The sequence below is a fragment of the Mustela nigripes genome, chromosome 11 (assembly GCF_022355385.1).
Source record: "Mustela nigripes isolate SB6536 chromosome 11, MUSNIG.SB6536, whole genome shotgun sequence".
NCBI classification, from domain to species: domain Eukaryota; kingdom Metazoa; phylum Chordata; class Mammalia; order Carnivora; family Mustelidae; genus Mustela; species Mustela nigripes.
The window spans coordinates 24,730,943-24,756,274 of record NC_081567.1 but is presented as its reverse complement, the minus strand read 5'-3'; the positions used below and the strand labels follow the sequence as shown (position 1 = coordinate 24,756,274).

The 25,332-nt window shown below is 44.1% G+C and overlaps 1 protein-coding gene across 3 annotated transcripts in view; it reads left to right on the top strand.

Annotated features, from left to right (window-relative positions):
* TMC5 (transmembrane channel like 5) overlaps positions 1–25,332 on the top strand; it is an 80,903-nt gene that overhangs the window by 5,620 nt on the left and 49,951 nt on the right. The window contains exon 1 of one of the 3 annotated variants that reach the window (XM_059415230.1): positions 4,221–4,338. The exons of 1 other annotated variant lie outside the window; for it this stretch is intronic. The gene's annotated coding sequence lies outside the window, so the exon portion shown is untranslated. Of the gene's footprint in view, positions 1–4,220; positions 4,339–7,580; positions 7,715–25,332 lie in introns of those variants that run through there. One more of the 3 variants, XM_059415229.1, reaches the window with a different exon arrangement.

The window sequence follows — 25,332 nt, the reverse complement described above, 5'->3', positions numbered from 1 at the left end:
TTGATGATTGAGAGAATGGGAGTCACAGAGAAGGCTAGCAACTTTCCCAACACCACACAGCACAACTAGGACGCTGTAGAGGCAAGTTTCAAAGTCGTGTTTGTCCAAACTCCACAGCTCGTACATCTAACCACTGCATATACAGCCTTTTTGCTTGAGGTCAAGACTCTTGGACTCAGAGTCAGAAGTCGTGGTTAAATCACAGCTCTTTCACCACTGGGTAAACTTGCTGTGGGCAAGGCTCAGCAGTTTTTTCTGTTTCTCCATGAAAAATCGGGGTCTGGAGAGAGTGTGACTCTTTAGTCCACTAATATCCCTCTCCTGGAGTAGCACATGTGACATGTGAGTGTGAACGTGCTTTGCAAATTGTAAACGTGTGGTAGGCTGACGAAGTTGAGGATGCTGATGGTGGTGAGGAAACAATCAGGGGTTGCAGGGTCTCACTGAATTTGTGGGTTGGTCTGCTTCCTTCTCCTTTCTTACTCTTAATCCCATGACTGTACTCATTCACCAAATATCGAGTGCCCACTATGGGACACCCTCTGTCCTGGGCACTGGGGATTCAACAGTCAGACAACAGAGCAGGCACAAGTCCTTACTCTCAGAAAGCTTCCATTCTGGTGGAGGGAGGCAGACGAGATACTCTTGTACCTGTAATGTGTCAGAGCACGAGTGCTTTGGGGCAAAAATAAGCAGGAAAGACTAGGGAGAGGGCCCAGGCTGGGAATAAGGTGCGGATGTAACTTGAGTGCTGAGGAAACGGGCTATAGGAATCAGCAAGAGGGGCACCTGGGTGGCTCAGTGGGTTAAAGCCTCTGCCTTCGGCTCAGGTCTTAATCCCAGGGTCCTGGGATCGAGCCCCGAATCAGACTCTCTGCTCAGCAGGGAGCCAGCTTCCTCCTCTCTCTCTGCCTGCCTCTCTGCCTACTTGTGATCTCTGTCTGTCAAATAAATAAATAAAATCTTAAAAAAAAAAAAAGGAATCAGCAAGAGACTGTCATCATCCTTTTAAGAGCACAGCTCTGTTGTGTTAAGTACGTTCACTCTGTCGTGCAACAGATCTTTAGAACTTTTTCATCTTGCAAAATCGAAACTCTGTACCAGAAAAACACTGATTCCCCCTGGCCCTCCCCACACCCTTTCTACTCTCTGTTTTCATGAATTTGACTACTTTAGGTATTTCATATGAGTGGAATGATATACAATTTGCCCTTTGGTAACTGGCTGGTTTCACTTAGCATAATGTCCTCAAAGTTCATCCATGTTGTAGCATGTATTAAAACGTCCTTCCTTCCTTTTTTTTTTGTTTTAAGATTTTATTTATTTATTTGACAGAGAGATCACAAGTAGGCAGTGAGAGGGGGAAGCAGGCTCCCCACCTAGCAGGGAGCCTGACGTGGGGCTCGATCCCAGGACCCTGGGATCATGACCTGAGCTGAAGGCAGAAGCCTTAACCCACTGAGCCACCCAGGCACCCCTGAACTCATATTTTCTTTATCCAGTCTTCTGTTGTTGGATATTTGGGTTGCTTCTACCTCTTGGCTATGGCAGATATGTCACAGTGAACATGAATGTGCAATATCTCTTTGAGATCCTGCTTTGAATGCTTTTGGATATATACTCAGAAGTGGATTTGCTGAATCAGATGGTAGTTCTCTTTTTAATTATTTAAGGAACTGTGTTTCCATGATGGCTGCACCAATTTACATCCCCACCAACATTGCCCGAGGGCTTCAATTTCCCTACATCCCAGCCAATACTTGGCTATTTTCTGTTGTTTTGATAGTGGCAATCTTAATAGATATGATGTGATAGCTCATTGTGGTTTTGATCTGCATTTCTCTTATGACTAATGATGTTGAGCATCTTTTCATGTACTTGTTGGCCATCTGTATGTCTTCTTTGGAGAAATGTCTATTCAAGTCCTTTGGCCATTTTAAAATCTAGTTGTTGTTTTTTTTTTTTTTAAAGATTTTTATTTATTTGTTAGAGAGAGATACAGAGCGCAAGCACAGGCAGACAGAGTGGTAGGCTAGAGGCAGAGGGAGAAGCAGGCTCCCTGCTGAGTAAGGAGCCCGATGTGGAACTCCATCCCAGGACGCTGGGATCATGACCTGAGCCGAAGGCAGCCGCTTAACCAACTGAGCCACCCAGGCGTCCCTAAAATCTAGTTATTTTTGTTGTTTGTTGTTGGGTTGTAGAAAAAAATTTTTTTAAGGATTTTTTTTAAGGTTTTATTTATTCATTTAACAGAGAGGGAGAGTACAAGCAGGGAGAGCAACAGGCAGAGTGGGAGGGAGAAGCAAGCTCTCTGCTGAGCCCGGAGCCAGATACAGGACTCGATCCCAGGACCCTGGGATCACAACCTGAGCTGAAGGCAGCTGCTTAACAAACTGAACCACCCAGGCATCTCAAGGGTTGTAGAAATTCTTTATATATTCCGGATATTAGCTCTTTATCAGATATATAGTTTGCAAATATTTCCCCCCATTCCTTAGGTTGGCTTTTCTACTCATTGTTCATTTTATTTAATAGACCTCTCCTGACTATCTCTGAGGTCACTGGCAGTGTCTTTTTGCTTACCATCCCATTCCCCCAAGTCTAGCTGTTGGAGGGTGTCATGGAGAGGACATGGACATTAGTTGGCCCTTGAGCTGGCCCTGTGCAATGCTGGCTTCTCACCCTCTCCTCTGTCTTTGGTATGTACATTCTGCCTACTGTTTCCACATTTGGAGCTGCTTTCAAAAATGCAAACTTGAGAGAGTAAGGTGTTGTTGAAAATATCTGGACTTGCTACTTGACTAAACCCCATTAAGGCTTCTATATAAACTATATAAGATTCTAGAAGACAGGTATAGAGTTCTACTTGTCTTGCAACTGCCCATGACAAGCCTGGTATATGTCTCCTTGCTTATTAAACCTGCCACCTATCAGTCTCTTTCTTGGGTCTTTCTTTGCCCTCTGTGTACAGGGCCAATTTCAAATTACACATGGGAAGCTCCTGAATTTGCAAACCAACACTAGCACCATGCCTGGTTCCCACCAGCCTTCCCCAAATGTTTCCTGGAGGAAATAAGGAAGGGCTGAATAAATTCTAGAAGAGAACTGGGAGAGGTATTTGAGGAACATCCTATGGGTTCCTGCCCCAAACCAGCAGTATCCAATGGAAGTATAATAGGAGACACATAATTTTAAAGTCTCTAGTAGCTGTATTTTAGAAAAGGAGAAATAGGAGAAAATAACTGTAATAATATATTTTATTTAACTATCTGTATCCAAAATATCATTTTGGATGCAATCATTTTAAAACTTCTTCTTTTAAAAAATATTTTATTTATTCATTAGAGAGAGCACAGCAGAGGGAGCAGCAGAGGGAGAAGCAGGCTCCCCGCTGAGAAGGGAGCCCTGCTCGGCTTGATCTAGGACCCAGAGGTCATGACCAGAGCTGAAGGTTGTTGTTCAACTGACTGAGCCAGCCAGGTACCCCCATTTTTAAACTTCTTAATGAGTTTGAAAAATGTGTTGTTGGATTTTTTTTTTTAATCCTATGTCCTTTTTTTAAATGATTTTATTTATTTATTAGAGATCACAAGTAGGCAGAGAGGCAGGCAGAGAGAGAGGGGGAAGCAGGCTCCCCACTGAGCAGAGAGCCTGATGCAGGGCTTGATCCCAGGACCCTGAGATCATGACCTGAGCTGAAGGCAGAGGCTTTAACCACTGAGCCACCAGGCACTCCCCCCCCCCCTTTTTTTTTTTTTTTTAAGATTTTATGTATTTAAAATACAGTGAGAGAGGGAGCACAGCAAGAGGGAGTGGGAGAGGGAGAAGAAGGCTCCCTGCTCTGGGAGCCCAAAGCAGTGCTCCATTCCAGGACCCTGAGCCAAAGGCAGACGTTTAACGACTGAGCCACCCAGGCACCCCTAATCCTATGTCTTAAAAACATCTCAGTACATTGGTGCCACAATTTCAAGTGCCGCATAACCGCATGTGGCTAGTGGCCAATGTTTTGGAGAGTGCAACCCTAGCCTGTGGCCCTTGGGAACTTTTGGGTGCCGGCACGTGGCAGCCAGTGGGAGCTTGGGAAGGTTTGCTGGATGGAAGAAAGCAATGAACGCAGATCTGGGACCATGAATAGAGGTCTCCAATGCCAACAGGTGTACTAACCCAGCACTTGCAGGAACTTGGCTAGATTCCAGGAAAGCGATCTCCCCTCCAGGCAGGAAGTCCGGACACACGCAGCCTAGCTACCTGCTGCCCCAGCCAGGATGTGCTTTGCCGGCAAGCAGACGCAGCAGCGGCCAGAGCTCCAGACTCTGGGGACGTGAAAGCCGACTGGAGGTAGGGCAGGTTCGCCAGGTCTCGGGGCCAGCTCCGGGACTGTCTTCCCAGGTATCTACCAAGATTCAGCGGCTTTGGCAGAGCCTCCTCCCTGGCTCCGAGAGAGGGGACCAATGCGCAGAACCAGGCGCTCCAGCAGGGTTTTCCCCCAACTTGGGGTGACTGGGTTGTGGCCCTGTGGTGGGGGGAGTGAGCTGGGATGGGGTACAAGAAATGGGTGGGGAGAACCACCCCGGGCCTGGAATCTTAGAATGGGAGGATCCAGACTTTGGCATCGAGCTGATCCATTGTGTTAAGAAAGCCTCTTAAGAGTGCACACAATACGTAGCCCTGTGTAGGGGAAAGAATAATTGCACCCAATTATCTGGCACTCACGGAACATGCTGGGCCACTGGGTCATGATTCAGAGCTCACTTTGGAATTGCACTGTTATGCGCTCTGTGCCTCTGGGCAAGTTACTTACACTCTCTGGGCTTCAGTGTTCTCCTCCATAAAAAGGGACTCAAAATAAGACCCCTTTCCTAGGGTTTCTGTGAGCCTTGTGTGTGCTGGGGACACAAGAAGCACTTCCTGAATGTTAGGTATCCATTTTTTTCCCCAGACAGTCTCCTGAGATAGTGCCTCCCAGTTCCTTTTCACCCATGAAGAGATTTGGGCTCAGACAGGTTAAGTAACTTGTCTGCAGCAATTAGATGGAAACAGCAGAATTTGAATCCAGGAAGTGGAGCTGTAGAGACTGGGCATAATGTCTAATCCAGGTCCCACTATTTCCTAGAAGGTTGAAGGGAGGTGGGAGAAAGCTGCTTCTGAGACCCCTTGTCCCTGTCTGTGTAATGGGTACAATGATGTAATGGTGAGGGGTTATTGTGAGGACTAACTGAGTTAGCACACATAAGTGTATCCTACTAGAGTGCCACAAGGGTAGGCTCCTTCTGTTCTGTTTGCACATCTAGCCCCAGTGCTTGGCACACAGTAGATGCTCAGTAAACACTTGATGAGTGGATGAGAAGCACATATTAGTTGTTATTCTTACAACAATCCCTGCTACTGATAAGGAGACTGAGGTTCAGGGAGGTTAGGTAACTTGGTGGATGTTACCTGGGTGCCTGGTAGAGGAGTCAGCATCTGAACCCGGGTCTGTTGATCATAAAGTCTGCATGTTCTTGACATTCAAGTTCCATCATCCCCTAGTCAAGTGAATATGGCAAGTTATTGCTCTTCTGGGTCTCAGTTTCCTTATCTAGAAAATGGGGACAATAATGATCACTACCCCACATGGTTTTCTTCTGGATCAAATAAACCTAAAGCACTCAGAACAGTGCCTGGGACTTCAGCAGATGCTCAGCAAACACTCGCTGCAGTGAATGCTGTGACTTTCCCTGCAAGAGTAAAGCGGATGGTCTAGCAGTCGTGTTCATTTAGAGGAGGCAGAGGGAAGAGTGGAAGTGGCAGGGGATGGAGGGGGGGGACCAAGGAGCTTACTTGCCTTCTGTGTAGTTCACAGAGCCAGGCCCCTGTTTGCTATCTGGAACATTCCTGAGAAACTCCCTACACTCAGTGCAGAGGGAGGAGTGTCACCTGGTATCCTAGTCTCCATCCAGTATCAAAGCGGCTGTCACTGGGAGGCTTTTGTTGTGTAAAGAGGGCCCAGAGCTTCAGTGCATTACCCACTGCAGCTGATGAGGCTTTGGGGAGGAGGGTTTCAGGTGGCAGGGACAGTTACATAGTAATTATTCTGGCTAGACCTGGATTTAGATATTGTCTTGGAGTATTTCCCAGCTCCGGGACTTTTGCAGGTTGCTTTCTGAGCTTCAGTTCCCTGATCTGAAGGGGCTCAATATGTAAAAATATGGGATAGTTTCTAGAAGTGGGGAAATGGAGGGGCAGAAAAATTTTCCTAGAGGAAATTGCTGAGGTGCTGATTTCCTTGTCTTGTCAATGGGAATTGGAAGATACTATCCAAAGTTTGTGACACACTGTATCATTCACAGCAGTGGTTCTCAACTGGGGGTGATTTTACCTCCCAGAGGATATTTGTCCATTCCTGGACTTATTTTTGGTTGCCCACAGCTTGTGGGGTTGGTGATGGGGAATGTCCTACTGGTACCTAACGGAGGGAAGTTGGGGACACTGCTAAACATCCTCTAATACTCAGGAGAGCCCCCACAACACAGCGTATCTCACCCAAAATGTCAACAGTGCTGAGGTTGAGGGACCCTGACTTATACCTACTTGAGAATTATTGATTTGTCCTTTTGCAGTCAAATGCTCTACCACTGAGCTATACCTCCCCCTTAAAAAAAAAAAAAAAGATTTTATTTATTTATTTGACAGAGAGAGATCACAGGTAGGCAGAGAGGCAGGCAGAGAGAGGGGGAAGCAGGCCCCCTACTGACAGGGAGCCCGATGCAGGTCCCTATCCCAGGACCCTGAGATCATGAGCTGAGCCGAAGGCAGAGGCTCAACCCACTGAGCCACCCAGGCACCCCTGCCTGGCATATCCTTTTGCTTTGGACTCTGAGTTGGCTGGGCTTTTGTAATCCAGGCATTCCACAAGTCGCCCCACGGATGACAGGTCTGGGAGCTATTAAGCCCAGTGGAGGTAGACTGTATTGTCCCCATTTTGTAGATGAGGGTGGGGAAAATTGAGGTTCAAAAGGATAGAATCGTAGAGCCTCAGACGGGTAGAGTTGTAGAGCACTAAAGTAAGGACCCAAGTCAGCTTGCTGTGAAATGTGGGCTGGTTCCACGCTGCCTATCCTTTATCTCTGGAAAGGCCCTGCCATCATAATCATGGAGTTAACTTATAAGGTCTGAATGTTGCCCCCGGGGCTGTTCCTGCTTGAGGATGTCTAGTGGAGCATAATGTTGTGGAAGAATGCTTCGGTGAATACAGGAAAAGATAGGCTCTTTTCACTCCACCTTACTCTCTGGGATTAAAAAAAAAAAATCAACCTAATTACTTCCTTATGGCATCTAAGAGATAAAATAACATTTAGTAAGGACTTTGCTCTTTTTAGTGGGCTGATGCGAAAAGAACAGTGTTGGGAGGGCGGCGCTGGGGTTCAGGAAGAAAGTACACAGGTTGGGCTCCCAGGCAGGGTGTCTTTACACACCTGGCACTCAGAGGCCACGACACCATCATGACATTGCAGATCAAGGACTGATCTGCATTTTAAGTGGATGTGACCCGGGGTTATTTATTGGCTGATGAGGGGAGAGAAGCTGGGTGGCCAGTCCCAGTAGGGTGACTAAGAGAACAAGCAGGCCTGTGTCTCAGACACAAGACGATTGGCTTTATGGGTTAGTATTTAAAAAAAAAAAAAAAAAGAGGACTTGTGTCTCTGCAGAGTGGAGAGGAAACGCAGGAAGGCAGGTAAGAAAGGGTTTTGTATTTTGTTTTTTAAGAGCTTATTTATTTATTTGAAAGAGAAAGTGTCCAAGTGAGGGGAGAAAGAGAGAGAATCCCCAGCAGACTCCGCGTTGAGCATGAAGCCAATGCAGGGCTCAATCCCCGAGACCCTGAAATCATGACGTGAGCCTAAAGCAAGAGTTAGAGGCTTAACTGACTGAGCCACCCAGGCACCCCAAGATACGGTGTCTTGAAAGTGGTGTGGGGGTTCCAGAAATGATAGAGAACCCTTGGGGATGTGCCCCGGGAGAAGGCAGAAACAGGCTGTCCTGTTGCTTATCACCAGGTGCCAGGTCCGGAATAAATGTACAATTTCCTGTTAGAGGCAAGAATGATTATGGGGAAATGGGAAGCAAGGAAGCGTGTCGGTGAGCAAGCTCCAGAGCTGTCTTCCTTTCCTGAATCAAAATCTGGGCTTCTCCAGGTCCTGCTGTGCCACTGTGTGTGAGTTATTGTTACCTTGCAGGGCTCCGTTTGCTTGTCTGTAGAATGGGTCGAGTGCTAAGGACTGCCACCTCCTCTTGATGTAGCAGGGTTAGTAAGACAGTATGGTGCACGGTAAGCCACTCAAGAAATGTTGGTTCTAGTGCCTTCTTAGCGCAGTAGGCAGCGCATCAGTCTCATAATCTGAAGAAATGTTGGTTCTAACTCCCCCTCTTCCTCTTTGCCCTTCTCTTCTTCCTCTGATAACAATGAAGATGATGACCATGATCCAAGTTCAGAGATACATGGGTTAGAATCCCATCTGCTTCTATTTAGCTGTGTGATCTTGGATAAATTACTTAACTCTCTCTGGGCTCCAATGTAACTGTCATAGAGTGGGGATAATAATACTAATAATATCTCTCCATAAAGTTGTTGGGGGATATGATTACTAATGCATGTGAGGGGCACAGCATGGTGCCTGGAACTTAGGAAGGCACTCAGTAAAGTGGCGCTGGCTTTGTGCTTATGGATACCAGTGTTGTCTGACTAGTTCCCTTCTGCCCTGGAGAGGGAAAGAAGAGCTCAATGGATATGGATGTTGAGGAAGTAAGGTTAATAATCACGTTCTGCCAGGCAGGGTGCTCTCCCCTGAGGGAAGGGTCAGGATGAAGGTATATACTTCTTTCTAGAAGTTCAATGAATCACTCCGTGGTTTATGTTTGCCAGGAGTTCCCAGAATGGAGTGCCGTGAGACTGGATTATATTACTGCTCAGGCTATTCTCAGCCACCTCAGGTTCAATGTTCCCAGAGATAAACCCAGGCTGATGCAATGCTAATCATCGGTAGGGTCATGTCTGGAAAGAACACTCCTTACCTATAAGAAAAGAAGTAAGGGGCTGGATAAGTTTTCTGTATTTTTACAAATGCCAGAAGAAGCAAGTTCTATTTTCTATGGCATTTGAATCAGGGTAGATAGCATTTTAAAAGAAGAACAGAAAGTCCTATTTCTATAAATTCACAGGGAGACTTGGAGGTCCAGAGTTGCTGTTCCCAGTCTTTCATTTGTTAGCACCCCCAACAAATGAAAAATTGTGGCTCTCCAAAAGAGAGGTGGAATCTTCTCCTGTGGCAGAGACTTGACTTACAAATTTTATGATCAGAGGAAAGCCCTTAGCAGGAGAGGAGGTAGGTGGAAATCCCAGGAAGACGGTTTAATTCGCCCCGCTGGAACTGTCATTCCTGGGGTGACTCATGAGATGCCTGAACTGCAGGGTCCTCTATGCCAGTCACTGTGGAACAGAGCCAAATTGGAAGAAAAACACAAATCAGTAACCTTTAGCCTGTTCTGGCATGTCTGGGTGGTTGGTTGGTTAAACATCTGCCTTAGGCTCAGGTCACGATCCTGGGGTTCTGGGATCGAACCCTGCCTTAAGCTTCAGGCTTTTTGCTCAGCAGGGGTATACTTCTCCCTCTTTCGCTCTGTCCTTACCTTGCTTGTGCACCCCCCCCCTCTCTCTCTCAAATAAATAAGTAAAATATTAGAAGAAAGAAAACCCAGGTACCCTCTGCTTCTGTTCCCCCCCCCCTCCAAATCTGGAACCATAATACTTGGGTTGTATTATATAATGTTTGTTTGTTTGTTTTTAAGATTTTATTTATTCATTTGACAGACAGAGATCACAAGTAGGCAGAAGAGGCAGGCAGATAGAGAGGAGGAAGCAGGCTCCCTGCTGAGCAGAGAGCCCGACACGGGGCTCGATCCCAGGATCCTGAGATTATGACCTGATTCGAAGGTGGAAGCTTTAACCCACTGAGCCACCCAGGTGCCCCCATACATAATGTTTGTTTAAATAGGCATTATAAGGAACGAGTATAGGGATCTGAATTAGTCTGGTTAAGAACTAAGTTTTTAGGGGTGCCTGGGTGGCTCAGTCAGTTAAGTACCTGCCTTCAGCTCAGGTCATGATCTCAGGGTCCTGGGATTGAGCCCTGCATCGGGCTTTCTGCTAAGTGAAGAGTCTGCTTCTCCCTCTCCCTCTGCCTGCCACTCTGCCTACTTGTGCTCTCTCTCTCTCTCTCTCTAATAAATAAATTAAAAAAAAAATTTTTTTTAAAAGAACTAACTTTCTAGTCCTGGAGGTGGATCCAGAAGGGGGTTCTTTTTCTTCTCAAAGAGAGAGGCTTGCTACAGACCCTGGGTGTGGATAGAGCTCACCCTGGCTTTACTCTTCTCTCCTGCCTTTCTGAGACCCAGTGGTAGAGAAAGCAGTAGGGGATCTAGCCACAGCAGATATTAAGGTTTATCATTTTTCCCTGCTCCTGGCAGGAGTCTGAGCACATGGATGGTGGCAAAGGGGATGAGGAGGGGTTTCCACTTCTCCTGGAAGTGAGGTCCTTCCTTGGATTGCAGAGGAGGCCACTGCTTCTAGCAGCTCTCGGTGGCGACAAGAGCTATTACATATCTTGTGTTGTGTCTGGCTCTCCCAGAGAGGGGTCCTTGTTCTTCTGGGACAGATTGGAGCAGGCCAGCCATGCAGGAAGACACTGAACTGCCAAGGTGCAAGTAACCCACCACTTTTCCTTCCCACCTCTCTCCACCTGCTTTAACCAGCTGCTTTGTACTGATTCTTAAACCTTGGGGTACAAAAGAATCTCTTGGAAACCTGATAAAAAGGCGAATTACCAGGTCCCATTCTAGATCCACGAAATAAAAACTTGTGGGAATGGGCCCTGAGCTCAAGTGGTCTTCCCAGGACTGGTGGGTTCCCAGGACATGGAACTTCCAGTGTTAAAACCAGGTCAGTTCTGGGTATACTGGGACTGGTTGGTCATCTGATGATCCACAGGCCTCCGTCTCCAGCAAGCTCCCAGGTGAGTCTTGTGGGCTCCTCAGCTTGATGTGCACTCATTAGTGAAGCTTTATTATTTTTTTAAAAAGATTTATTTATTTGAGAGAGAAAGAGAGGAAGGGAGGGGAAAAGGGAGAGGGAAAGAGAGAGAGAGAGAGAGAGTCTGAGATCGTAACCTGAGCTGAGATCAAGAGTCAGATGCTTAACCGACTGAGCCACCCAGGCACCCTTGATCAGCAAGGCATTAAATATTGGAGTTTCTGGGGTACCTTAGTGACTCAGTCTGCCTTTGGCTCAGATCATGATCCAGCCCTGCATCAGGCTCAGTGGGGAGTCTGCTTCCCCCTCTCCCTCTGCACTTTCCTGCCACCCTCCCTGCTTGAGCCCTCCGTCTCGCTCTGTACTCTCTCTCTCAAAAAAATAAAATCTGGGGCACCTGGGTGGCTCAGTGGTTTGCGCTGCTGCCTTCGGCTCGGGTCATGATCTCAGGGTCCTGGGATCGAGCCCCGCATCGGGCTCCCTGTTCCGCAGGAAGCCTGCTTCCCTCTCTCTCTGCCTGCCTCTCTGCCTACTTGTGATCTCTGTCTGTTAAATAAATAAATAAAATCTTTAAAAAATAAGTATTGGAGTTCATTTAGGCTTTATTCTTCCCTAGACTTGCACAAATATAACATCCTCATGGCTACTTACTGCTCTTTACATTAAAATTAATTAAAATAAAAAAATTAATTAAAATTAGGGGCCTCTGGTGGCTCAGTTAGTTAAGCATCTGTCCTGGGCTCAGGTCGTGATCCCAGGGTCCTGGGATTGAGCCTCACATGGGGCTCCTTGCTTGGCAAGGAGCCTGCTTCTCTCTCTCCCTCTGCCCATAGCATCTCTCTTGATCTCTGCCTTGGTCTCTCCCTCTGCCTGGGCACACACTCTCTGTCAAATAAATAAGCAAAATCTGTAAAAAAAAAAAAAAAAATTAAATTAGGGGTGCCTGGGTGGCTCAGAGGGTTAAGCCTCTAACTTCGGCTCAGGTCACGATCTTAAGGTCCTGGGATTGAGCCCCACGTCGGGCTCTCTGCTCAGCTGGGAGCCTGCTTCCCCCACTTCTGCCTGCCTCTCTACCTACTTGTGATTTCTCTCTCTCTGTCAAGTAAATAAATAAAATCTTTTAAAAATTTTAAATTAATTGGGGTGCCTGGGTGGCTCAGTCAGTTAAGTGTCTGCCTATCTGCTCAGGTCATGATCCCAGGCTCCTGGGATCAAGCCTCGCATAGGGCTCCCACTCGGCGGGAAGCCTGCTTCTCCCTCTTCCACTCCACTGCTTGTGTTCCCTCTCTCGCTGTGTCTCCCTCTGTCAAATGAATAAGTAAAATCTTTTTAAAAAATTAAAAAAAATTAATTAACTAAAATTAAACAAAATTAAAATCCAGTTCCTCCCTTGCACTAGCCACATTTTAAGTACTCGGTATATACATGTAGCTAGTGGCTGCTGTAGTGGACAGCATTGTATAGGATGATTATATCATGGTAGAAAGTTCTGTTAGTATTGCCTTAGATGATCTCTCGAATGGGCTTTCTCAACCTCACCACTATCAACATTTTGGGTCAGATAATTCTATTTTGGGGACTGTTCTGTACATTGTAAGATGTTTAGCATATCCCTGGCTTCCTCCACCTATTAGAGGCCAATATCACACACCTCACCCTGAGTTGTGACAACAAGAAAGGCTTCCAGAGGTTGTCAAATGTGGTATCTGAAGGCAAAATTGCACTGATTGAGAATCAATGCCCGAGACACATGGCTTCTACCAATCTCTTTCTTTCTTTCTTTCTTTCTTTTTTTTTTTTTTAAAGATTTTATTTATTTATTTGAGAGACAGAGATCACAAGTAGGCAGAGAGACAGGCAGAGAGAGAGGAGGAAGCAGGCTCCCTGCTAAGCAGAGAGCCCGATGCGCTCGATCTCAGGACCCTGGGATCATGACGAAGGCAGAGGCTTTAACCCACTGAGCCACCCAGGCGCCCCTACCAATCTCTTTCTGAAAGAAGGAAAGCCAGCCACACACCCTGCATTTCAGACAAGAGCGTTGGTACCTTAATGCAGATGTCATTTTGCACTTTCCTTGCATTGGTCTGCTTTACATAGAAGGCCTGTGGGCCTCACCTACTTTGGGGACAGTCTTATATACAAGAAAGTCTTGTTACAAAATGTTATTTGCAGGGCACTTGGCTGGCATGGAAAGAGCATGCAACTCTTGATCTCGGGGTCCTGAGTTTGAGCCCCACATTGGGTGTAGAGGTTCCTCAAAAATTATTTCAAATAAAATATTTAAAGTTTTAAATATTTTAAGATTTTTAAATTAAAGTATTCTTAAAATTAAATATTTTTAAATAAAATAAAAACTTAATATATTTTTTACAATGTCATTTGGATGGAGAGGGGTTTTGGTTTCAGTAAGTGTGAGACTGCTGGAAGGAACCTGGGGAGTCCTGGGAGAGTCCAGAGACTTCTCACCAAGAATGGATTGTAGTAGAAAAGGAGGTATCTTAGCTAGTGTAATGAGATTTGAGAGCCTTCAAAGCATCTATATCAATAAAAGAGTGATCCTATCCTAGCTTTTACTTGAATTTTCCTCTGAAGTTTACTTGGTGACATTTGTCAGTTCTATCATCCCAAGTATCCCAAATTATTTAAAAACAATGTTAGAGTCATCTTAATTTGATTATAGAAAGCACTTGTGACCTTCACGGTAACCGCAGTACATTAGACCATTCTCCGGGTGGATTTTTGCCATGTCTAGGTGATGCCCCTCATGAATTTAAAGTCCGTGTTCATTTTCCAGCCTCTGACTCTTTCTCACATTTTTAGCAAGCTAAAGGTCTTACATTCTTTTAAAAAAAATATATATATATATTTTAAAGATTTTATTTATTTATTTGATAAAGAGAGTGACATAGTGAGAGAGGAAACACAAGCAGGGGGAGTGGGAGAAGGAGAAGCAGACTTCCCGCTGAGCAGGGAGCCTGATGTGGAGCTCGATCCCAGAATCCTGGGATCATGAAATGAGCCAAAGGCAGATGCTTAAGGACTGAGCCACTGAGGCGCCCCTAAAAATATAATATATTTTTAAAAATTTAGAGGCAGGGAAGGGGAAGAGGCAGAGGAAGAAGAAGAGAGAATCTTTTTTTTTTTTTTTTAAGATTTTATTTATTTATTTGTGAGAGAGAGAGAGTGAGAGCGAGCACAGGCAGACAGAGTGGAAGGCAGAGTCAGAGGGAGAAGCAGGCTCCCCGCAGAGCAAGGAGCCCGATGTGGGACTCGATCCCAGGATGCTGGGATCATGACCTGAGCCGAAGGCAGCTGCTTAACCAACTGAGCCACCCAGGCGTCCCAAAGAAGAGAGAATCTTGACTAAATTCCATGCCCACTGTGGAGCCTGACATGGGAGGGGCCCCGTCCCACGACTCCAAGATTATGACCTGAGCTGAAACCGAGAGTCTGGCGCATAACCAACTGAGCCACCCAAGTGTCCCTCTGCTTGCATTCATAAAATATAATTACCTTTCTTTGGAAATTAAGCAAATGTCTTAAAAATTAAGTAAATTATTTTATAAAGGGAAAATATAAAGAAAGAACAGGAATATATATTCATTTAGCTCTATTTATATTTTTCCCTCCTATTCATAGTTTTGATACTGGCCTTTTGCAAACACAGACCTTATTTTCTGAAGGATCCCAATGTATAGTTGTTTTTTGTTTGTTTGTTTTCCCCAAACCTATGGTTACTACTACACCTGGGTCAAAGGTGGATACAGTCTCTGAGAAGGCCGTGGGGCATGAACTAATGCTTAGTTACCGGAGGGTTTTATGAAATGGGTGATTGAAGGTTTTGCCCTCACATGGTTGTAAGATACTATTTAAATTGCCTTTATTTCCTTGTTCTAAACATTACACACTGCAGATAAAAGATTCTAAAGCATTTGTTTGTAGTGGTGTGGGTGGTGACAGCCAAAGTAATCACTAAGCTAATATGGTAACAAAGAACATAAACAAAATCTAGGTTTCTGCTGAAATGTGGGTTTGCTTAGGGTAGCTTCCTGCCCTGGTAACTGCTCAGGGATGGGCGGTGGCCTTCACTTCTTGTGTTGGAATTGTCTTTGCAAGGTCAGGTGCCTGAGAATGAAATGGAGGCTTCCAGAACTGTGATTATGAAAGCTTGCTTGAAATGAGAGGCCTGGGAATGGACCATTTCTTCTTTTAAAATCCTTTTCTCTTCCCTTTCAGGAATTCTTAGAATTACAGACTGGTATTTTGTGTGCATGTGTTGGGGTAAGGGGTTGCGATGCAATTATATTATTATGTAATGTCTGTTGTATCCCAGGATTTAGTCTTCTGTGTTCCACCTTCATGATTTTTGCCCCTTTTCTTACCATGCGTACTAATATTTATCTATCTTTTTTTTAACCTAACAGATTTATTTTATTTTTTATTATTTTTTATTTTTTTATTTTTAAAAGATTTTAGTTATTTATTTGACAGAAAGACAAATCCCAAGTAGGTAGAGAGGCAGGCAGAGAGAGAGAGGGGGAAGCAGGCTCCCTGCTGAGCAGAGAGCCCGATGTGGGACTCGATCCCAGGATCCTGGGATCACGACCTGAGCCAAAGGCAGAGGCTTTAACCCACTGAGCCACCCAGGTGTCCCCTAACAGATTTATTTTAAAAGGAAGCTTATGTCATTATTGTAAATGGAAAACTTATGTTGCTTGCTATAAATATAGGTGACTAAATATTTATATATAAACATACATACAAGGAAAACCAAACCATGTTGTTAAATCCTAGCTAGATTATGCTGAGTGAAGGCAGTCAGTCTCAAAGGGCTACATTCTGTGTGGTTCCATTCATTCAATATTTTGGAAAAATGCAAAGCTAGAGTCACAGAGAATAGATCAGTGGTGGTGGACAGTGGGTGGTAGGAGTTGATCACAGAGGGATGGCACAAGGGAGTTTTGGGGTAATGGTACTGGTCTGTATCCCAGTGGTGATGGTGGTATGCATGTGTTCAAACGTGTAGAACTAGACACCAAAGATATTTTTTGTATGCTAATTTCGAAAATAAATTCTAGTCGAAAGTTGTGGCCTCATGAAGGTTCTGAGCTTGGAGCTTTGCTCTGTCTTTGTTGAAAAAGAGACAGTGGCAAATTCAGATAAGTGTTAAAGACTAACACCAACGGAGACTTCACCTAGTTGTTAGTTAGAAATATTGAATGGGAATTAAGAAAGAAGAAATGATCGCCAGAAGATTCCTTACTATTAAAAAAAAAAAAGATTCCTTAGTATTTTCCACAAGGGGGATGATCCTTTCAAAAATCCCTGAACTGTGGCGTCTGAGTGGCTCAGTGGGTTAAAGCCTCTGCCTTCGGATTGGGTCATGATCCCAGGGTCCTGGGATTGAGCCCCTCGTGGGGCTCTCTACTCAGCAGGGAACCTGCTTCCCCCTCTCTCTCTGCCTGCCTCTCTACCTGCTTGTGAACTCTCTCTCTCTGTCAAATAAATAAATAAAATCTTAAAAAAAAATCCTGAACTGATCCCAAACGCTCAGTTTATTTATTTATTTTTTTAAAGATTTTATTTATTTATTTGACAGAGAGAGAGTTCACAAGCAGGCAGAGGGGCAGGCAGAGAGAGAGGGGGAAGCAGGTTCCCTGCTGAGTAGAGAGCCCCATGTGGGGCTCAATCCCAGGACCCTGAGATCATGACCCTGAGCCAAAGGCAGAGGCTTAACCCTCTGAGCCACCCAGGCACCCCCCAAACCCTCAGTTTATAAATGGGATATGTTTGTGCTGAAAATTGGACCCAGGCATGAGAAATGCTATCTGTGTGAACCCTCCCACCAACCCCCTTACCCAGAGGAATCCAGTTGATCCCAGTGTAGGTTTGTTTTGCCTTTCATTGGTTGAGATGTCCTCATCATGATGGACCCCACGTGATGGATGAGATGAATGAGAACTCTGTAGGACAACCTTCATTTGTTCATGCAACAAATATTAATTGAGAGCTCTTACATGCCAGGCATGGTGCTCGATGCTGGGCATATGAGGAGCAAAATAGTGTAACTGCTGCCATGGCAGAGCTTTCAGTCTAGTGGAGGACAAGTATTGAACAATACAAGCACAGAAAGTAATATATAATTACAAACTGGTAAGTCCCATGGGCAAAAGGACAGGATGCTATGATAGAGGCTCAAGGGGAACTATTTGCATGTCCAGGAATAAAGGAGACCGCTCTGTAAAGCAGCATTTAAGGTGATACCTTAAGGATGAAAGGTTAGCCTGGCCAAGAGTGAAGGGACAAGCATTCTAGGCAGAAGGAATAGCATGTTCAAAGGCCATGACCCAGGAAAACAGGCCAGTGTGTCTAGTGCAGGGCATAGTGAACTACGTCCCTGGGTTCAGATGTGGCCTGTGAACTAAGAATGGTTTTTATATTTTAAAATTGTTGGCAAAAATCAAAACAATAGTTCATGGCATAGAAAAATTATATGGCATTCAAATCTTGGTGTCCATAAATTGGAACACAGACTTCTTTGCCTAGGGCTGCTTTTGTGCTAGCCATTGTGTGAGTCATTGCTACAGAGTTCATGTTGTTCCACAAAACTTAAAATAGTTCCTGTCCGATTCTTTACCGAAAAAGTGTGTTAACCCTTGACTTAGAGGATGAAGAACAAGGGGAGAGGTAGGAGGAGCCAGTTCGTGGATACTTTTCACACCATAGTAAGGTGTTTGTTTATTTTTTATTTATTTTTATTTATTTAACTATATTTTGAGGGTGTGCCTGTGTGGTTCAGTCAGTTAAGCATCAGCCTCTGGCTCAGGTTGTGGCACCAGGGTCCTGGGATCGAGTCCTGCATCAGGATCCTTGATCAGCAGGTAACCTGCTGCCCCCTCTCCCTCTGCCACTCCCCCTGCTCCTACCGTCTTTCTCTCAAAAGCAGGGGGAGTGGCAGAGGGAAAGGAGAGGGAGAGAGTCTCAAGCAGGTTCCACACCCAGTGAGGAGTCCTCTGCTGGCCAACCCTGAGATCCTGACCTGAGACAAAACCAAGAGTTAGACACTCAAACCAACTGAGCCACCCAGGTGCCCCTATTTATTATTATTATTACTATTACTATTATTACTTTTTGTTGTTATTGTTAAGATTATTTTTTAAAGATTTTATTTATTTATTTGACAGAGATCACAAGTAGGCAGAGAGGCAGGCAGAGAGAGGGGGAAAGCAGGCTCCCTGCTGAGCAGAGAGCCCGATGTGGGGCTCAATCCCAGGACCCTGGGATCATGACCTGAGCCGAAGGCAGAGGCTTTAACCCACTGAGCCACCCAGGCACCCCGTTAAGGTTTTATTTATTTAAGAAATCTCTGCTCCCAATGTAAGGCTTGAACTCACGACCCTGAGATGAAGTGTTGCATGTTCTTCCAACTGAGCCAGCCAGGCAGCCCACAGTAAGGAGTTTAGATGTTATTCTTGATTCTGTGGAAAGCCATTGAGCAGGGTTGGGATGGAGGTGGGGGAGTTACTGAGTTAGTCTCTCTCTCTCTCTCTCTCTCTCTGTTTCTTAACTTTTGGCATATGGTCTGGTTTTTCCAGAGCTCCCAGGAGACCCATTCCTCTGGATAAGAGAATACTCTTCAGCTCGTATCTGTACCCCCAAGTTTTGCTTCACCTTTGCTCTTTGCCATCCTGGTAGGGGAGGTAGGCTGCAAGTGTCCCATTTGTCAGTTGTTTTTGTCAAGTGCAGGTGGGGCTGGAAATGTGTTCAGGGCTATTGGTTTTTTAATTTACTTTCATTGGTGGGATGAATGCTATGCTCAGCATTTCAATGAGAGTTTTATTGTGTTTATTTTGAGGCTTTAAGTAAATGACACAGTTCAAAAACAATATGCTTTGATTGTAGCTAATTTTGATTTATTTGAAAGCTTCTGTAGTTTATTTGGGAGCTGAGGAAAAGAGCCTTCACGTGCTCAGCTTATTCTAGCATTTTCTCTTCCATTTCCTCCCCAGACATAGTGCTTTAGTGTTTTGCTTTTTTTAGAAAATGGGTTTTCACTTTGAAATGACTGTGATTTCGGAAGATTCTTGTTTCCTTTCTCTTATATTGTGATAAAATACATATGATATTAAATTTATCTTCTTAATCATTTTTAAGTATACAATTCAGTACTGTTACATACATTCACATTGTTATGCAAACCATCTCTAGAAGTTCCTCATCCTGCCAAACTGAAACTATGTACCCATCAAACAACAAATAACAATTCCCCATTTCCTTCTCCTCCCAGACCCTGGCAACCATTATTCTGCTGCTTATTTGCATTTCTGTGAATTTGACTACTCTAGGTAACTCATATAACCAGAATCATGTGTGTTTGTGTTTCTGTGCCTGGCTTGTTTTACTTACCATAATGTCCTCAGAGTCCATCTGTGTTATAGCAGGTATCAGAATTTCCTTGCTTTTTTTTTTTTTTTAAAGATTTTATTTACTTATTTGACAGAGATCACAAGTAGGCAGAGAGGCGGGCAGAGAGAGAGGAGGAAGCAGGCTCCCCACTGAGCAGAGAGCCCGATGCGGGGCTTGATCCCAGGACCCTGGGATCACGACCCGAGCCGAAAGCAGAGGCTTTAACTCACTGAGCCACCTGGGCGTCCCAGAATTTCCTTGCTTTTTAAGGCTGAATAATATTTCAATGCGTGGATAAAATTTTTCTTATCCCTTCCTCCATTGATGGACACAGGTTGCTCCCACCTTTTCACTTTTGTGAATAATGCTGCCATGAAAACATGTGTGTGTGTATATACATATTTTTTGAGATGCTGTTTTTAATTCTTCTTGATGTATGTCGAGTCGTGAAATTGCTGGATCAGATGGCAATTCTATTTTTAATGTTTATTTTTTTTTAAAAGATTTATTTATTTATTTGAGAGGGAGAGAGAGAAAGAGAGAGATCAAGCAAGCAGTGGGAAGGGGCAGAAGGAGAGGGAGAAAAGAGTTCCAAGTAGACTCAGAGCTAAGCCCAGAGCCCAGTGCAGGGCTGGATCTCACGACATTGATACCTGAACTAAAACCAAGAGCCGGTCACTTAACCAGCTGAGCCACCCAGGTACCCATGTATTTTTAATTTTTTAAGAAACTGCCCTCTGTCTTCTCTAATGACTGTATCATTTTACTTTCCCACTAGCAAAGCCCAGGGATTCCAATTTCTCCACATCCTCATCAACACTTGTTGTTTTCTGTTTTTCCTGATAATGGCCATCCTAATGGAAAAGATGTGGCATCCCATTGTGGTTTTGATTTTCATTTCTCTTATGACTCATGATGTTGAGCATTTTTTTCATGTGCATTTTGGCTATTTGTAAATGTTTTTTGGAGAAATGTCTGTTCAAGTTTGTTGCCTTTTTAAAAAATCTGATTCTTTGTTTTGTTGGGTTTTTTTATTGTTGTTGAATTGTGGTAGCTCTTTATATAGTCTGGTATTAACCCTTATCAGATATATGATTTGTAAAATATTTTCTCCCATTCCATGGATGCCTTTTCACTGTTTGGATTGTGTCTTTTCATGTACAGAAGGTTTTCATTTTTATGTAGGCCAGTTGATCTATTTTTATTTTTGTTGCCTGGGTTTTAATGTCATACCCAAGTCCAGTGGTGTGAAGCTTTTCTGCTGTGTTTTCTTCTAAGAGTCTTACAGTCTTAGGTCCTATTTTTAGGTCATGATCCATTTTGAGCCAGTTTTTTTATGGTAGAAGGTAAGAGTCCAATTTCATTCTTTTGCATGTGACTCTCCAGTTTCTCAAACACCATTTATTGAAAAGACTGTCCTTTCCTCATTGAATGATTTTGGCACCCTTGGCAGATATCATTTGATCTTCTATGCAAGGGTTTATTTCTGGGCTTTCCATTCTATTCCAATGGTCGATGTTTCTGTCTCTTTAAAATATTTATTTATTTATTTATCAGGGGAAGGGGCAGAGGGCAAGGGAGAGAGAGAATCTTAAGCAGATTACATGCTGAGCACAGAGCTTGATATGGGGCCTGATCCCACGACCCTGAGATCATGACTTGAGACAAAATCAAGAGTCAAACACTTAACCAACTGAGCCACATAAGAGTCCTTATGTATCTGTCTTTATGCCAATTCTTGCCTTCTTTTATTCAGACTTTTTTACTCTTTTCCTTTCTGCAAAGAAAGCTTCTTTTCACCTGAAGCAGAGTTGTGTTGTTTTTATTTTCTGTCTTTAATATGGGGAAACGTGTGATCCGGTTTCCCTTTTTGCTTGAGCTATCTTCATTAATTGTTCCAAATATGTAATTAAATAAGTAAATTAAAAAGTGAAAAATCTGTATGTGTAGCAGATGGTTCAGTGTAGTAGTTAAGAAACATATTCCTATCCTTGTTCCCACTTACTATCTGCGAGAACACACAGAAGTTACCAGGTGTTTCCGAGCCTCAATTTGTCATCTGTAAGATGGGAGCATGGAGAGTCTCTGTGCTGAATCAAGTGAAAACAAAGCAAGAGTGTGTGTGTACATCATTCTGCTCACTTCCTGGCTCAGAATAATAGTATGAATTATTACATCTCAGAAGTACACATTTTCTTACTTTGTCCACTTCACTTCTTCATTTAGCTTTCCCTTTCACCCAAAGTGTCCTCTTCTATCTCTTTTATGACAAACTCTCCTTTTTGCTCTGCACATCCTTTAAAAAAAAATATTTTACTTATTTATTTGAGAGAGAGAGAGAGAGCAAGAGAGAAGATGAGTGGGGGGTGGGGAGAGGGAGAAGCAGATGCCCTACTAAGCAGGGAGCCTGACGCAGGGCTGCATCCCAGGACCCCGGGATCATGACCTGAGCTGAAGACAGATGATTAACCTATTGAGCCCCGCAAGAGCCCCTAGATCCTCCTACATTAATAACAGTTTAACTCAGCTATTCTGAAACACAGGGGTGGGGAGGTGGGATAGTGATTTTGTCCCCAGCAGACATTGGGAAATGCCTGGGACATTTCTGGTTGTCACACCTTGGGGGAGGAGCTACTGGCACCTCAGAGGTAGAGGCCAGGGGGGCTGCTGGCCCTCCAATCATGCACAGCTTCCCAACAACAAAGAATTCTCTCACCTCAAATAGGAACAGTGCTGAGATTGAGAAAACCTAGTTTAATGGAGGCTAATCCTGCCATTCTTGTTTTTCTATATTAGCATCTTGCACCTGACTTTCTCAAGCTGCCTATAGGACTGCCTGGGAGTAGTCCAATGAAAAGGAAGAAAGAGCAGTTTGGGGGAGTATTCCTGGTTGTGCTTCTGAAATGACAATGTGCCAGTGAAAAGGCGATTGGAAATTAGTGCAGCTACTTTGGGACCATCTCCAGTAACATTGAAAACACTGAAGCCAAACAGATGGTGGCTCTTTGGAACTAGTTATGAATTTCTACAGGATTACTTCAGTGACTGTGACCATCAGTCCTAATATGCCTGTATCTTACATCATTTACGTTTATTGGAATGTAGCTAGCATAGGCAACATTGATTTCACTTAGGTTGAGAGGTTTACCCTGTCAGTTGTTGGCATGACAGATTTCACCTTTTTATATATATATTTTAAGGATTTTAGTTATTTGAGAGAAAGAGTGTGCCCAAGCATGAGCTAGAGGTGGGGGAGGGGCAGAGGGAGAAGCAGACTCCCTACCAAACAGGAAGCCAACAGAGGGGCTTGATCCCAGGTCCCAGGATCACAACTCTAGCCAAAGGCAGACACTTAGCTGACTGAGCCACCCATGTGCCTCCAAAGTTCACCTCTTTAAAAGATAAAATGTGCAGCTGAAAATAGAATTTGTGGTGGTGATGGTATGAGGTGATGTTCTGCATTTGGTGCTGTTTTCAAGGCCATTGGCTGCTCTTTCCTTTTCTTTCAGGTAATAATAACTGGCCTCAATTAATGCACATGGTTCACATCTGCATGGTCACGATTCTAGCCTGGCTCTGGGGCAGGAGATGGATGAAGGAGATTAGAGAGAGGGGCCATGCATAGCCAGCTCTCTTCTGCTGCTATGGGAAGATCTCAAGCATTCTTTTTGACAGCTCCATGATATTCCAATGTGCAGATGTGCTGCACTGCTTTGGCCCATCCCCTGTTCATGGTTTCTGGATTGTTTCCAGTTTTCTGTCATCACACACATGTCCTTATGATTTGTGAGGCTGCTTTGGTGATGCAGAACTGAGCTCATAGGTGGCATGCTTTGGCTTATGTTGTCTTAAGTCTGGGAAGGCTAAGAGGTAGGTGACATTCAGATAAGTAGCCAGAATGAGACCTCAGCAAGACTGTAGGATGTAATTAATCCCCTGAACACTCCTGGGCTAGCTGAATGACAAATGCACGACTGTTAGAATCACTCATTCAAACCAGGAGCCTTGCAAGATCAAACAGGGAGTCTACAATGAGTAGATTTAGAAGGCATATAATTGCTTGGGAATGTGATTGAAAACCACTGAAACTGTGAAGTGGGAAACCCTAAGTGGGATTCAAGAATGAGATGGATGTCAATGGGATGTCAAAAGGGGGACTCAGAATAGATAGCTCAATAGCCCTTATGGGGAAGGTAGTAGAGCAATACAGTTTGGAGGTGGGGGAAGATAGATATAGATATAGATATAGATATAGATGATATAGATTTAGTATCCTCGTTGTGCTTTTTCAAGGGACAAAGCAGAAGTATTCTTTTGAAAGGGCAAGATATTTGTTTCCTTAAGAGTTAATAGGAAGCTATGAGTAGGGTTCTTGGAAGGTCACTCCTACTACATTTGACAATCAATACAAGACTATTTTCTTGTGGCTATTTCCTCCTCCCTCCTTTTTTCCAATCCTTTTCTGTGGGCTTAGCTCTTTGTTTATTTAGGAATTTGTCCCAGTGTGGGTGGTAGTGGTTAGAACACCATTTTTCTCTGCGTTGTGATAAAGAAGTAGAATATATAAGCTCCTGGCAGATGTTATCAGTGGAACAGAGAACTGTACCAACAAACTTGGAACTAATTGTTGGCTGATCACATATAAAATCTTTCTCTCTCTCTTATATGAGTATACAATATATTGTTTAACTCATAAAATGTATTTCTTTTTTTAAAAATTAATCTTTAAAAACATATTTTATTTATTTATTTGACAGAGATCACAAATAGGCAGAGAGGCAGGCAGAGAGAGAGAGGGAGAAGCAGGCTTCCTGCTGAGCAGAGAGCCTTATGTGGGGCTCAATCCCAGGACCCTGGGGTCATGACCCGAGCCCAAGGCAGAGTCTTAACCCACTGAGCCACCCAGGCACCCCATAAAATTTATTTCTTGCTCATGAGAAGCTATCATGCATTGGTAGGGGTGGACTGTGTTTTATATAGTCAGGCAGGAACCCAGGCTCATGAATGGGTCCCCATCTGAAATGACACTCACTGCCATTGCAGGAAGAATAATGGAGCTAGAAGGTTGTATCTTGGCTCTTAGATGCTTTGGCTTGGAAGTGACATTGTCACTTAGACTCACAAACCATGGGCCAGAAATAGCCATATCCCGCTGCCTTTCTGCGTGGGGGCTGCTGATCTCACAGTGACCTGGAGGTGGCCCCAGTGTCTTCCCCCCTCTACCCCAGCATCTGAGTCTGGATTTGCTAGAGCTTCTGAGCTTTTGCTGGTGACCCTGAACCCTGGCTTTATTGTGTGGTTATCCCACCCCTTTGGAAACATTCTTATGATATATTCTTTTAAGAAAATCATCCTTTTGAAGAATTGGTATACTTCCTCTTTTCCAAGTAGTGAGTATCAGATAGACTTTCATGATTCCCTTTCAGTCCAGACTAATAAGAAGCTCACAGCAAAATTAAAACTTAGATTCAGTATGTTGATCTAGGAATTACGCAGAGTTGCTCCTCCCTCTACTTCATTATAAAACATTGTCTATTTTTTATTATTTTTTAAAAAAGATTTTACTTATTTGTCAGAAAGAGAGAGAGAGAGGGAGGGAATGAGAGAGGCAGGCAGAGGAAGAAACAGGCTCCCCAATGAGCAAGGAGCCCAATGCGGGACTTGATCCTAGGACCCTGGGATCATGACCCAATCCAAAGATAGCTGCTTAACTGACTGAGCCACACAGGTATCCAGAAACATTGTCTGTTTTTTAATCATGTCCTGGTTGAGTGTATGACTTTTTTTTTTTTTAAAGATTTTATTTCTTTATTTGGCAGAGAGAAATCACAAGTTGTCGGAGAGGCAGGCAGAGAGAGAGA